We start from the raw sequence: 15,823 nt of genomic DNA on the forward strand, positions 1-15,823 counted from the left end.
TTTAGTGCAGTAAGTTTGCTCCATTTCAGCCAGTAATTTTGATCCTTGATTCAGTGCTGTTGGCCTTATAATTTGGAATACCCTCTTAGTTTCTATATTTGTCCACATCATTGTAAATTACAGCATAATTTTACATGACTTAATAATTTTTTTGCCATCCTTGGGACACATTACATTTCTGCTTAGAAAACCTGGAGACATAGCCCGTGTTTGTTTTGCTATTCTTTATTTTGTGTATTTACAAGGTGACCCAAGACCATGAGGATGGGACATGTGCATTCACTTTAAAACAACTGGTGTTATTCCTGAGAAGTTGCATAAATCAAGGTTTTCAACATAAGACAGAAACTTTTCACTGAAGTGTAAAGAAAGTAAGAATTGTCTTGTAATGTAAAGAATGATACTGTATTAGTTTTCAATTGCCGCTGTAACAAATTATCATCAAGTGGCTTAAAACAACACAGATCAATTATTTTATAGTTTTATATATCATAAGTGTGACATAGGTCTCACTGGATTAAAATCAAAGTGATGGCAGGGTTTCAGTCCTTTCTGGAGACTTTAGAGAGATTCTATTTCCTTGCTTTTTCTAGCTTCTGGAGGTTGTCCTCATTCCTTGACTCATGGACCTTCACTCCATCTTCAAAGCCTGCAACAGCGGGTTGAGCCTTTCTCTTATCACATCATGCTGACCTCTTCTTCTGTCTTCTTCAACTTTAATGACCCATGTGATTACATTAATCCCTCCTAGATAATTTAAAATAATGTGCCCCTCTGAAGGTCCTTAACTTAATCACATTTGCCATGTAAGGTAGCATATTCATAGGTTCCAGGCACGGACATCTTGCAGGGAGCGTAGGAGGGAGGTGGTAGGCAAACTGTCTAACATCACTTCCCTTCCCCTTCTCCCTGCTCACTCTTCTCTAGCCACATTGTCACACTCTAGACTCAGTACTGACTATTCCCTCAGTGTAGAATGCTATCCCCCAGGGTTTCTCATAGCTGCTTTCTTCCCTTTGTTCATATCTCTGCCCAGATGTCCTTCAGAGGACCTGTCTCTATCTCAAATCCATTTTGTGCTTTCTAACCTTTAAACATGCTTCACTTTTTCCAATAGCATTTCTCACTGCCCTCCAGCTCCCCTTCTGGAAAGTAAGCTCCCTAAGGGGAGGGACTTGGCTCATCTTGCTCCCCTGTGTCACCCAGCGTCTAGCTCAGTGCCTGGCATATAGGAGCTAAGTAAATGCATGTGTGAATCAATTTATTAGTTTGTATCCTTTAGCATTACATTTTCTTCAGTGAGCTGGACCAAAGTGAAATCTCTGTAATTTAAATTATGAGCTGAATTCAAATTGAAGTATGAGAAGTATGAATACTGCACTTAGTTACTTCACTGAGAGTGCTTTCTGACTATATATAATCTGAGTAGCCAGATTTAAAACTGGTATCAGAAAGTGATGAACTTGACGTGCAACCTTCAGTATCTTTCTGTGAATACCCCTACCTTGAGACTAGAGATGGTAATAATAATAATAATAATAATAATAATAATAATAAAAATTACCATCATCGTTGCTTGGGATACTTACTATGTGCCAGTTAGTAAGTCCTTTACATAGGTATTTTATTTAGTCTTTTCACTCCCTGACATCACAGAGTACACATTGCTGTTTTGTCTACCCAAGAAAAGTACTCTCCCCACTCAATACTTCTTTTGGGAAACTGCTCATACCCACTCCCACCAAGTGGTTCTGGGAAGAGCCTGGCTACAATGCCTTGGCTGTGGATGGTCATGTGACCCAGTCTGAACCAATCACAGTCTCCATAGTGGAAGTCCTGTGGTTGACACATAATCTCTGTCAAACCAATCAGAATTCTTCCTCTCAGTTTTTGAGCTCAAGTTGGAAAGAGAGGTTCCTTTACCTTTTGGGTCAAAAACTGCAAGGAAGGAAATCTGGAGCTGCCAGTGGTCTCTGGAGAAGCAAATAGAGAAAATGAAGCAAGGGCAGAAGTGGAAACGTCCCAACTTATACATTACACTGTTGGTTCACTTGTAAAATCTCAGGACAGTTCAATACCTGCCAGAGGTCATATAACTAGTAAATATCTAGTAAATGGGGGAATTTTACCCTAAGTCAGCCTGACTTCAATAGCCATTATATTCTATCACTTTGCTGTACTATATCCCAGATCTCAGATTCTCAAACAACCACCTACTCTTGCCATTTTGCCTGGTTTCTGAAAACACACCGCAGGGAAATCTATGCTCTATATTACTAGTAGGAGATGACTGTTGATCATTTATACACCTTATATTCTGACGCAGTTGTTCACTTGAGGATCCAGAGCTGGCTAGAATGACAAATAGGCTCCATATTTTGTACTTATTAATTCCAGTGGAGTAGAAGTGGCTACTTAGAAACTTAGTGTTGAGAAGGATTCTGAGGCTTCATCTGGGTTAGCTGAAGAGGAGGAAAAGTGGACTGAGGAATTGATTTTTAAAAATAATTTTATATCATTTTTTATTTATGTTTGATAATTTAGATTACATTTTGGAAGTGTGGGGCTCTAAATTTTAACATTCAGGGGGTGTTAAATTTTGGTTTTCAGTTCAAAGAATGTTTCAGTTGTTAGCCAGAGGCTCACCTGCATGCCAAATGAAATCTTACAATAGTCTCTTCATTAACAGGATGAAGGTACTTATAACAAAGACCTTCCTCTATGGAACTCCCAGACAGCCCTGTGCCACAATGATAGGACCAGAAACATGACCTGAATTTAGATTCTAGAACTGAATGTCATTTATTGGGACTACTCTTTTCTGGTGAGGATGCTAAATCACAGCCACCCTGAAAAATTGTCATGCACTGGTATTGTTGAACAGTTTCTAACAATCAAATTGGGCCTCACATTTTGTTGGTTGGATGTTCCATTTCTTCATCTTTGGTCCAAGTTACTTAGCAATGGCCAATCAAACTATGTGCCCACCATATTGTTTTGCATGTTTGACTAGAACATTGACAGATTAATAGGAAGGGTAAATAGCAGAGCACAACTGCTGGGGCCCAGTGTGGGGCGGCAGGATTGACTGCTCCTGACTTTGTTGTGTTTGCTCAGAGGAAGCCGCAGCAAAAGCCTGCTGGGACGAGGTGACCTGGGTCATGGGCATTTGTTCCTTGTCTCTATAGAGAACAATTGTCTTCTCAATGGAAGATGGCTTTTTCTGAATCTACATGGTTCCACCGACGAGGAAGCATTTGCCATGCCAGGGTGCTTGCTAAGACACACACATACAAACCAAAAGGCCACACAAAAGTTCAGATTTACTGTATTCCCTAGAGAATGCCTTAGGAGGGTGCCCAGGAGAAAAGCATAGCTTTGGAATGTTTTCACCTATTCACAGCTAACTCCTAATAGCTGATGTTTATGAAGTTTTTGTGAAGTTTCCAAATGATCCAACCACCTTCCCCTCCCCCCAATTCATGAGCACAGAATCCATTGGCATTTAGCACTATTGACTTGGTAAACTCTGGTTTTGGTGGAAAGCTATTTTGATCCCCAAATTGCTCTACTCTGAATTGATATGAATGCAATACACTAATGATGAAGAAAAATCTACTCTGGGCAAGGTTTAATCCACCAAAAGTGGTGGCTTTATTTAAAAATGAGACTTATGTTTCTGGTTGATAGACTTCTTTGAACATGGCTGATTTTACATTTGTAAAATTATCATAGTTCTTTAGAATAAGGTTTACTACTAAAAAACAAAAAACAAAAACCTCCAAAGGGTTCCATACTGAATTTCGATTGGTCTTTCTTGATCTCTGTTTCTCTCTCACTAATATGAAATAATATTTTATATAAATAAATAATATATAATAATAACAATAATTATATATATATGTATGCATGTATAATCAGCCAAACATTCTTCTGGATTTGGTGGGAAAGAAATGGGGACAGAATGGTTCTCTGCAAGTTCCCCTTTTGGTAGTTTTAATTCTGATTTTTCTTGTCTGAATGGGTATAAACTTTTCCCCCACATCTTTCTCACCTTCTCTTGCTCTTCACCCTTCTTTACCCGTTTGCTTACTTGTCTCTTTTGTCCCCTTCCTCCTAGAGCTCAGGGCTTAGGAAATGAGTAAGAGTGCTGGCTGTGGTTTGGTGGGAACCATGTTAGTTCCTAGCTGCTCACTTCAGATCCCACTGAGCTGTATGCACCTCTTCAATGGAAAACCACTTTGGGGGAAAACACAAACAAACTGAAAAAAAGGCTGAGGAATAAAAACCTCTTGTGACACTAAAAACTCGGACCAATCTGAGTACTAAGAAAAATCAAGGCCTCGGCAGTGACATGATAAAATCCCTTTTTGTTCAGTTAAAATGTACCCGTATTGATTCAGCACCTACTCTGTGCCACTCCAAGGACCTGTCCTTAGGGAGCTGACAGTGTGGGGCTGAGGCATGGGGAACAGATCATTATCCAAAGAATTACAATACAGTGTGCCCAGCGCCTAGTGGAGTGACTCCAGGAGTCTGTGGACAGGCACAGAGGAGGCACAGAGTCTGATTTCTCAAGATACAAGAAGATATGTGCATGGTCTGTGGCTCTGCATTGCAGCTTAATTTAAACCATTGGCAGGGCATAAAACAACAGCTACCAAGCTGATGCCTATTACAGAAACATGATAAGACTTGGGAAGAGAGCCTTTGACTGTAAATTTTGTGGATGCAGGAAAGGCATCTGTCACATACACTGTGTATGGTGTGAGCCTGGCACTGATCCTGGGACTCCATAAATACCTATGGAATGAGTAAATGGATGATACGAAGCCCAAAGACCTTCATTACCAATTATTTGCTGTGTACCTTTAGCATGGCTGGGGACTATCTGAACCTCTGTTTCCTCACCTATCAAATGGCTCTATAATACCTACCCAATTCACAGTATTATCAGAGAATCAGTTCCTCTCTACTGAGCACCTAGTATGTCTAAGGATTTTACACGTGTTTACTCATTTCATCTCTGCCACAAAAATATTATTCAGGTACTATTATTATCCCCAGTTCATAGATCATTATGTGTGATCAGGTTTTTTGTGGACTATAAAGTATTTTACTATTAAGTAAAGTGCACTGTCATTAATATGTTTGTTTAACTAAAGGCAAAATCATGGGAATAGTCCTCTATGAAATTCTGTCTCCTGTCTGGCACTGGGCTGTCCCATGCTGCCTTTCTCTCAGATTCTCAGTGTGAGAATATTTTGGGCATCCATTTTTAATTTAGGATCTTTAAGAATTAAAACCCTTTCCAATCTTTAGAAAGAAAGGTATCTCTTTATTTTGAGTGCACATGTCACTGGAATTAGAAAGCCAATTTCAGGAAAGTCAGCAAGGACTGGCTGCCATGTGAGGAACCAGCCTCTCCTTGACTCGTTCTGGTGGACGCAAGGCCCCTGTGCTTCCCCGTCAGGTGGCCTCTGGTTACTTCATCACTGTGGTTTGTCTGTGGTCACCATGGCCTCACTGGCCCCAACATGCCTCTTGAGGTTTCAGCTTCTACTCTCCCAATTCTCTGGGTTATTTTCCTGTCATTCTCATTCTAATTCTGACGTAGGTCCACCTAATTTTCTCAGGCCACGCCACATCAGGCTCTCTCACCAGCCGATCGTGCAGACAGCTGGAGTCAGGAGGGCCAGCGATGACCTGTGCCTAGCAGGGGCTGTGGTGGTGCCGGAAGGGGTTTGAGTGAAAATGCCAACCCAGGATGGACATCTCTCTTACATCTCTTCCTGTCTAGCAAGTAGATCTGGTATGTAATTGAGGCATCAGTTTGGTTATTTGTTAAGTTTACGCGATAGGGTTTTTTATTGAATAGTCCCACATTAAAAAGTGAAGAGGCAGATAGAAAATTTAAGGAGGCTTGTTTCTAATTTAAAAATGTTCTATTATAACTTGTATTTTTAACTTTGTGGGTAATGACCTTCAGTTTAAAAGAAGAAAAGCTTGGCGTAATGACTTCCCAGATTTTAAGTTAATCTGGAGAAGGTAGCACAGTGATTTTGTAGCGTCTGTGCTGTGAACAGTTAGCAGCAGGTTATGCCATCAACTTGATGGGTTACTACCTGCATTTTAAAAATGGGAAACAGATGGAAAAGAATGGAGGTCAATGTGCTGTGTGTATGGTAAGGTATTTATTTTTTCCTGACACTTTTATTGCAGTTATATATGTGTGGCTGTTCACTGGCCATGATGTAAGAAGCATTTCTTACCATGGGACATGGCCAAAAGGCTTGAACATTATTGGTGTAGTGGTTGAGACCCGGGTTCGAATCCTGACTCCATCATTCAGTAGCTGTGTTGTTTTACCTTTCTAAGCCACAGATTCCTCTTCAGTAAAAAGGGTCACGACTTACCTCATATAATCAATATGCCAACACAACGTGGGCAAATTGCTTAGCGTAGCATTCAACAAATGGTAGCTATTCTTTTTTTAAGTGAAATTGACTTCTGTTAGTGGCTTACTTGATTGAGTATGGGCAGCAACTAGAAATTCTTTATATTCAAGATGTTGATGGGCATCAGGAACTGGAGTAGAAAAAGGATGGCAATTCAAAAGGAATGGAGAGAACACCTCAGACATCTTCATGTCGACTGGGCAGTCCATTCCACATCCTTTCATGCCCTAGGGGATGCCCAGGTCTCCTTTTCAATGCTACTGTCAAAAATATTAAATATTTTTATGAATGTCCCTGATCTAACCTTCAGAGATGTTTGAAAGAAAGGCAGGGAAACTGGTAGCTCATGAGCTGTGTAAGGAAAAATGATGGAGAATATTTGTCTTGGTTTGGGCTGCTATGCCAAACTACCACAGACTGGGTGGCTTACGGACAACAGGTTTTACTTCTTCCCACAGTCTGGAGGCTGGACGTCCAAGATCAAGATGCCAGCATGGCCAGGTTCTGGGGTGGGCTCTCTTTCAGGTCGCAGACTGTTGGCTTCTTTCTGTGGTCTTCTTATGTTGGAAGGGCCCATCCCTGAGGCCTCTTTTATAAGGGCCCTAATGCCATTCATGAGTCTCTACCCTTGTGACCTAGTCACTCCCCTTAAGGCCTCATTTCCTTAAGTCTTTAGGAATTCAGCATATGAATTTGGGACAGATAGAAATATTCATAGCATAGCAGCAAAGCAACGAGATGGGTATATTTCAGCTATTTATTGCTGCACAACAAATGCCCTGAACGTAGTGACATAAAACAGCAATCATTTTATTACACTCAGGAACTGTGTGAGGTAGGAACTCAGCCTGAACACAGTGGGGATGGCTTGCTTTTGCACCATGGTGTCTGGGGCATTAGCTGGGAAGACACAAAGGCTAAGGTTGATTTGAATAGCTGGGTGTGGGAATGGTCTGGAGATGTCTTATTCACATGTCTGGTACCTGGGCTGGAATGGCTTGAAGGACGGGCTCAGCTGGAACTGCCAATCAGCCCAGCTACCCATGGCCTCTCCATGTGATGTGGACTTCTCATCACATGATGGCCTCAGCGTAGTCAGACTTCTTCTGTGGTGGCTCATGGCTGCAAGAATAAGCGTTCCCTGCCAGCAAGGAGGAAGCTGCATTGCCTCTATCACCTCGCCTCCTGAGTCACATGCTATCACTTCTCCTGTATTCGACTGGTCAAAGCAGTCACAAGTCTGCCCAGATTCAAGGTTAGGTTGAGAAAGCCAAGGGAATGCAGGAGTTCAGATTGTGATTGCAAGATTTAATACAGAGACAGTGAAGGGCTGAGTTGGAGGGACTACAGGGCTGAGAGGAAAAAGCTTTGGGGTTTTATAGTAATCAGGCTTTAGCTAAGTGAATGTTGCCGACGATCTGGGCAGGATGCTGGGGCAAGAATGTCCATCTCTTGGTTAGCAGGACTTGAGACCCGTGAATGTTCTCAGGGTCTGGGCAGGATGGTTTCCAGCTCCTCTCCAGGCCTGCAATTTCTCTAAGAATTAAACTCAAACTATCACAATTAGTTTTCTTGTGTTCTGCCTTTTCTACGGGGATCTGGGCTGCTCCTTTTATCAGGAAGAATTTGTAGCTCTGTTCAAAAGCCACAACAGGGTCAAATGGAGAAGAGACTTGAATGTGAAAATTAAAGGCTGGTTTTAGATGTGAATGGGGCTATCAAGGGGAAGTCTTCAGCCTTCTATCACCATCATGTTCTCACCATGAGTGAGCCACAGACAACTCCAGAAGAAATCAGGCAGGAGTCATTTATATTTGATTTTAGATGCTCATGAGTTATCTTCACAATCAACTGAATTTCCTAATGACACTGGGCTTTGGTTAATGCTGAAACAAATTCTTATTTTGTGGATCCTCTTTTCCAAAAGGGATGCTCTGTGAGAGGCAGCAAGTGTGGCTGACAAACGGCTGGTTGGCAGGAGCACCAGCCTGGTACAGGGCTCTGCAGACAAGAAAAATTAGTGGGGAAAACCTTTATTTACTAATGGCAGTTAGAAGTCTCCTCTCTGTCTCTACTCTCTCCACTTTTTAAAGTAGGTTTTGATTCTACTAAAAATCTCTGTTTAGGAACACTGGGGTGGGAATTAGAAAAATTCTCAGGTTTTAGTCCCAAATTCATCGCTACAGGGTCACATGACCCTGGACAAAGCATTTCGCTTTCCGTATAACATATACTCTTTGAGGTCACTTTTAGCTTCCAATGCTGATTTTATGGCTTTCTAAATGGGCCAAATAGGTTAATTTTATGAGCCAACCAAGCTATACATAATGCGTTTTATATCCATAAACTAAAAAAGTGATTTTCAATCTATAATTTTGCTTGCCAAATTAGCACAAATGGAAAACTCAGTGTTGGAGAAAGTGCATTAATATGGAACTCACCTAGTCTGCTGCTGAACATACTAATTGCTGCAGCTTTTCTGGAAAGCAAATTTTGATTTGATTTTATGTATCAAGTATGTTGAAATGACCGTATCTGTTGATATCATTCATCCTTTCTCAGAATCTATCTTACAAAAATCATTAGAGTGTGAGACCAAGATTTCTGTACAAGGGTGGTCACTACAAAGTTTTTTATAGTCATGCAAAAATGAAAGCCACCTATGTTGTCCAATAATAGGAACATTCTGTAACATATAATGTACACAGACAATATTATATACCTACAAGAATCGCATTTTTTTTTTGTAGATAATTATTTTTTATTGAAGGGTAGTTGACACACAGTATTACATTACATTAGTTTCAGGTGTACAACATAGTGATTCAACATTTATATACATGACAATTCTAGGTACCAGCTATCACCATACCAAGCTGTTACAATATCTTGACTATAAAGAATCACATTTTTTTACAAAAAGGATTTATACACGATAAAGTTGAATAAAGTAATTAAATCTGCATAGAGAAAGACTGAGAGAAACTGAATCAAGATGTTTAAGTAGAATTATTAATGATTTTTGTCCTTTTTGGGTCTTCCTGTTTTTTGAAGATCTGTAATGAATGTCTGTTTTCTTTATAATCAGAAAAGAAAATGAATGGTATTGATAGATATCTTACATCTTTTTTTTTTTTTTTTTTGCTGTCTTGTTCCTGATAGACGGCCCCCAAAGAGAAAGCTGTCAAGTGAAGGCCTCTTAGAGTTTGGCTTTTATGAACACTACACCATCTGCCCTCACCTCCCCCAACACCCTGCTAATCCCAGTTGGGCTTCCCCTACTGGGCCCTGGCTTTGAGATTGTGAAGGTGGAGAAGCCGGCCAGGGGGTTCTAGCAGGTCCCCGCAGAACAAAGTTTGACGTAGGTTCTTTGAGTGGCTACTGTACCTGCAGGCATTGAACAGCCAGAAGGCTCCATGTGCCTCCTTGCAGAAGCCCTCAAACCTACAAGGCTATTAGCTGGATTTTCCTGGAAATTACCCCGGCTTTGCAAGAACATTAACAAATTACCATGAAAATGCTGTCATCACCACACAAATGTCTCTCAGAGGCCCACTTCAGTGGGTGTTTTTGTCCCCCTGCTATATGATTTCCTTGTTAGTCCTACAGAAAAGGGGAGACTGGATCTCGAGGTCATTTGCACTTTGGGTGAATGCATCAGACCAGTTTTTTTCTTATAGGGCTTGTTTTGTACCCAGGCACAGCTGTACAACTCTTGTAAAGGGCAGTGGCAGTTCGGTGGGCACTTGAGATGGGAGACAATTCTCAAGTCGCTGCCTCCTCTAAACACCAAGAATGGAGGAGATTGCTTCTTCATCAAGAGTGAGAGAGGTCTGAGTTAAGCACAAGAGAATTTTACCTTTAAAAGTCTGATCCAGGAAAACAACTTCAGGTTACGGTTGTATGCAGTTTGCATTCTCAAGTTTCCTCTTCCTAACAAAATTGCATAACCATCCAATGAATGTACCTAACACATCCATTATGCTTGTAGTTCCTTGGACAATAAATACCTTAACCCAGCAAGTCCTAAGAAACTGTGTACAGGCTAAGTTTGGGATTCAGAAAGGTGGGTCCTATTTTATGAAGATGAAAACTGTACTTTATACCTCAACTACTCTTTGAATGTTAACATTTTATGTTTGTCTGAACACTACATCTAGTTCAAATTTAAAAGCAGGCTAAATGAAATCGGAAGGGTGGTTAGCAAGTCTATTAAGTAGTAATAGTATTCAATATATATATTTGCAGGCTGAACTTATATTACCAATTAGAGTTTTGTTCTTATAATGCAATCATAGTCAGAAATAAGTTATTTTCCAAGGTACATTCTATGAAACTTTATCTATTTTGCGTTTACTAAGTAAAGTTTGCTGTTGGTATAGATTGCTTCTATTTTTAAAATGGATGCACCCAGTTAGGTCAGTTGGAGAGGCCCAGGTAGAAAAAATATCTAGCTTCCCTGGGGTCTTTTCTAATCTGCATGTAGATTACCTAACAGGAGGGTTAAATATGTGCTTTGGAAACCAACAAAGTAGACAGAAAAACAACAACCTCTCCTCCCTCCCCCAAATAAACAAACAAACAAGAATCTACTGAAACAGGGAGAAGTTTGGCTTTGTGTAACATGTCGGGCAATTTGCAATCAGAACAGGTAGATCCCAGCATACACGAAGTTTTGTGTCAGTAAAAAGCATAGGTTATTTTGAATTACATATGGCAGTGGACATCATGATTTTGTTAATGCTTCAAGAGTTTCAGAAATCTTAGTCCAGTCCTGCCCAAATGAGGCAGGTTTATTTAAAACCTTTTGGCAGCTGAGTTCTTAAAACAGAGGCCATTTCTTGAGGTGCAAGGGCACAAAAGAAATACAGTACAGTAGCCCCACCTTATCCATGGTTTTTATTTTCTGCAGTTTCAGTTACCTTAGGTCAGCCATGTTCTGGATGCAAATGATCCTCAGAAGGTCAATAATAAGACTATGTACAATAAAGGCTATGTACATCACAATGCCTACATCATTCACCTCACTTACCTTCATCATGTAAGCATATTATCATCACAGAGGAAAGGTGAATAAAATACAAGATATTTTGAGAGAGAGACCACACTCACATAGCTTTTATTGCAGTATATTGTTATAATTGGTCTATTTTATTATTAGTTGTTGTTAATCTCTTACTGTGCCTAATGTACTAATGAAACTTTATCATAGGTATGTACGTATTGGAAAAAAACATAGTATTGACAAATTAAAAACTCTAGAGACCAAGAGATCTCTGAAACGGGTTTATTGAGCCATGACAAATGCAAGCCAGATAAAGGACTGAGTCCAGGGACAGGAAGTTTCTGCTTCACGAGTAGCAAGGCCAGTTAAAGAAAAAAAACAAGTTACCTGCCAGACCCAAGAAACAGGGGACATTCATAAGGAGTCTCAGGGAGAGAAAGTTCTTTAAATTTACATTGGCTACAGATAAGGAAAGTGGGCTAACAGAAACTGTATAAAATCTGAGGATAGGTGATTAGTCCACAGAGAAGGCCCCTGGATTGGTTGTTGATGATGGTCAGATACTGTTCAGCTTGAGTGGGATGTGGTAGTTCTGGAGAACTTCTAGATAATTCTTGAAATGACTTTACCCAGGAACATGGAGTTTCTGGTTAACTATGGCCCCTGCTATTGACAGACTGCTTTCCCTTGTGTCTCTCCCGCATTCTCTGGCTCTATGTCACTTAATTTTATGACATATCAGAATTTTTCCTTATTAGTATATATAGGGTTTGATACTATCTGTGGGTCTTGGAACGTATTCCCCACACATAAGGGGAAAGATCTACCATCAAAACTGCTGGCTCAAGGTCCCTTGCTTACAGAAGAGAGCAGCTGTACTGAAAGGTCCAGCTGTGCCTCCTCGATCCAGTGTGGTCGTGGGGGGCTCCACAGTTACTCCTTCTGAGGGGAGCAGAGCAGCGCAGGCTTACTTCTCAGTCACGACAAGCCAGTGTCTTTGAAGACATATGGAGAAACCTTCTATGATGATCGTGCTCTGTGACTGGGATGAGGTCAGAGACTTACTCTGATTATATTCAGAGATGGGGAGCAGTCTCATAATTCCCTGTGTGTATAAATTCATATCCGTCAGATTGTTTAGCAGAAATCCCCTTTGGGGGACTAAAAACTTCCCTATCCATTCCCTCCTCCCAATTCAATGGTAGATATTCTAAGCTATAGTATATAATAGTTACATAATGATTCATTAGGTCTATATGTGCATATTTTATAATTCTAGGAAATAATTTCTACCAAATTCTACTAAATATGTAAGATCGCATCAGTAATACACATTTAGAAGGGAAATGCAATTTATCCCATGTGTAACAGGCAATTGGCAATAGTGCATATTTATATTGCTGAAGTATTTGAGGGGTTCGGCTAATGTGGTCTGGGCGTGGCTGATCTCAGCATGGTTCCCTCCTGCATCTCTTGTCGGCTGTGAGTCCGCCAAGCAGCTTTGCTGATTTTGGCTGGGGGACTGCTTGGCTGTTGGCTGAACTTGAATGGCTTTGACTGGGAAGACTGGGGTAACTGGGCTCTGCCCCAGGTGTCTTTTAGCCTCTAGTAGGCTAGCCTGGGCATATCCTCATGGTGATGACACAAGGCAAGTGAGCAAGTCCCACAGTGCAACCCCTTCAAAACTATGCTTGTGTTTGCATTTGCTAGCATCCCATTGGCCAAAACAAGTCACATGGCTGAGCCCAGGTTCAGAGCGGGAGATGCTACAGAGTGCTACAAGACGCTGCAAAGCTAAGGGGCATGGGTACAGGGAGAGATGAACAACTGGGACCACTAGTGCAATCTACACATGGGATAACATTTTGAAATGTTACATGATTTATTTTGCATTTTTGAGAATTCTTGCCTTTCTACATATTCTACCCCTTGAGTCGGAGTTAGAATTTTACAATAGCATTTCAGAAACAATGGCCTTGGAAGTCAGCTTTCAGTTGCAAGAGTCAGGTATCAGAGAGAAAAGAGCTTTTTGAAATCCAAAGGCTTTGCTAGAAATAAGCTTGGCAAATTGATCAGAGCTTTATTGTTACACAGTAGATTGGATCCGGGCAGGCTTCTTCCAGAGAGAGAGGAGATGGAATCTCTTTCTGAGCTTGGAAGAGTAGGGGAGCTTGTTGAGATATGAAGGGAATGCCCAATGCCCAGTGGTGAACTGTGAGAGGCAGGGAGAGAGAGAGAGAACAAAACAAAACAGCTATCACCTGAGTGGCTGCAGGAGAAATGGGGGGCCTCAGTTAGAACATTCTTTTCAATGTGTGGTTCCAGACCAGCTTCATCAACTGGGAACTTGACAGAATTCAAAATCCTGGGCCCCACACCAGACATACGAAATCAGGGACTCTGGAGATGGACCCAGAAACTTAGGTTTTAACAAACCTGTATTAGTTATCTATTGCCGTGTAACAAATTATGCCAAAACTCAGCCGCTGAAAAGATAAACATCGTTCAGTTTTGGAGAGTCAGGAACCCAGGCACCTGAGCTGGGTGTTTCTGGCCCCAGGGCCCACAGGGCTCTCGTCACACTGTTGCTAGTGTTGTGGTCATCCCAGGGCCAGTGGAGGTCTGAAGGATCCCCTTGCATGCCCAGGGGTTGTGAGACTGAGGGCTTCAGTTCCTCAGCACATCACATAGCCCCTGCATAAGGCTGCTTATAACATGGCTACTTGCTTCTCCTAGTGCAAATGATAAGGGAGAGAGAGACAGAAGACCAAGATGCAAGCCTGATTCTTTCTTTTTAGTAACCTAGTCTTGGAAATGATCAACAATTACTTCTGCACTCTGTTCATTAGGGGCGAGTTGTTACTTCCAGCTCACATGCAGTGTGAACACTAGGAGTGAGGGATCATTAGGGAATATCTTGGTGGCTGCCTACTACAAAGTCCTCCAGGGAGCTCTGATGCGTTCAAGTTTGAGAACTATTGCACTTCAGTAAGAGGGCAAGAAGACCATTCAGAAAAGAGTCTGAGTATTTAAGGAATTTTCTTCAGCATGAATTCAGGGATTTCAGAGGAGTACAGTGGGAAGGTTTAGGGTTGTAGCTTTGAAACTTTTTTGATAGCATCTCACATTGGAAATATATTTTCATCCTATCTCAATAACACTTCCCCCCATACCATTGCACATAACAATATTCATCTCATTACCTGTGATATATTTAGATATATTTTCTATTCTATTTTAGTCTATTGTATTCTTTTACATTTTGTCCCTTTGCATTGCATTGCATTCCATTCTTCTCTATTTAAATCAGTGGTGACTGTGTCCCACTAAACTGACCTCATGATAAACTCATAGATCACAACTAGCAGTTATATGATACTTATTTAGAGGAGTTAGGTCTATTGTATTCTTTTACATTTTGTCCCTTTGCATTGCATTGCATTCCATTCTTCTCTATTTAAATCAGTGGTGACTGTGTCCCACTAAACTGACCTCATGATAAACTCATAGATCACAACTAGCAGTTATATGATACTTATTTAGAGGAGTTAGGGTGAATTAGAAGAAGATGGGGTCAGAATATGAGACAGAAAGCCTAAATCTCTCAATGAGTTGATACTCCTGGCTGATAATAATGATAAAATAGAAACAGATGACTAAGCACTTACTACATGCCAGGCATGGTATTAAGTGTTTTATGTACGTATCTGAATATAATTTTTACAGATCTCATTATATATCATTCTTCTTTTACAGTTGGAAATTAAGGAGCAGTTACCCTAATATAGGGGAAAACTTAGGCTCAAAAAATTTAAGCACTTTGCCTAAGTTCACAGTGCTGGCAAGTGATACAATCAGAATTCAGATCCACCGGAGCAGTTCCAAAGGCCCAGCTCTTAGCCAGTACCATATGCTTTCCCAGGATACTGCCTGGGCCATGGTGAAGCAAGAAGCAAAAGGTGTGAATGCATTTGCTTTTAGGACAGTCTCCCCTGGTGAGCTTTAGTGAGTGGGCCCCAGCTGGTGCAGTTCCTTCTATGACATCTAACCATCCCACGGATGGGGCTTTCACACAGGCTGGGCACACAGCCCTGGTGTTCTTCAAATCAAGTCCATCTCCTGGACTTCCTATGCCTTTTCTACTTTTAGTCCCTTGGACTTTATGGGCTTGGCTGTCTCATAGTAAATAAAGCCTTTCTTGAAGGCACTAACGCTTTGCCTCTACTGAAAGAGTTTTCTTTCCTATAGTTGTAGACTTAGTATACACAAGTTTTGGGCTTTTGGGGGCCATTCTCATTTGAGTTGCCAAAAAGGGCAGCCTACAGCAGCAACCTATTATGTATTGTGATATTATGAAGCT

The sequence above is a fragment of the Manis pentadactyla genome, chromosome 10, assembly GCF_030020395.1.
Source record: "Manis pentadactyla isolate mManPen7 chromosome 10, mManPen7.hap1, whole genome shotgun sequence".
NCBI lineage: Eukaryota > Metazoa > Chordata > Mammalia > Pholidota > Manidae > Manis > Manis pentadactyla.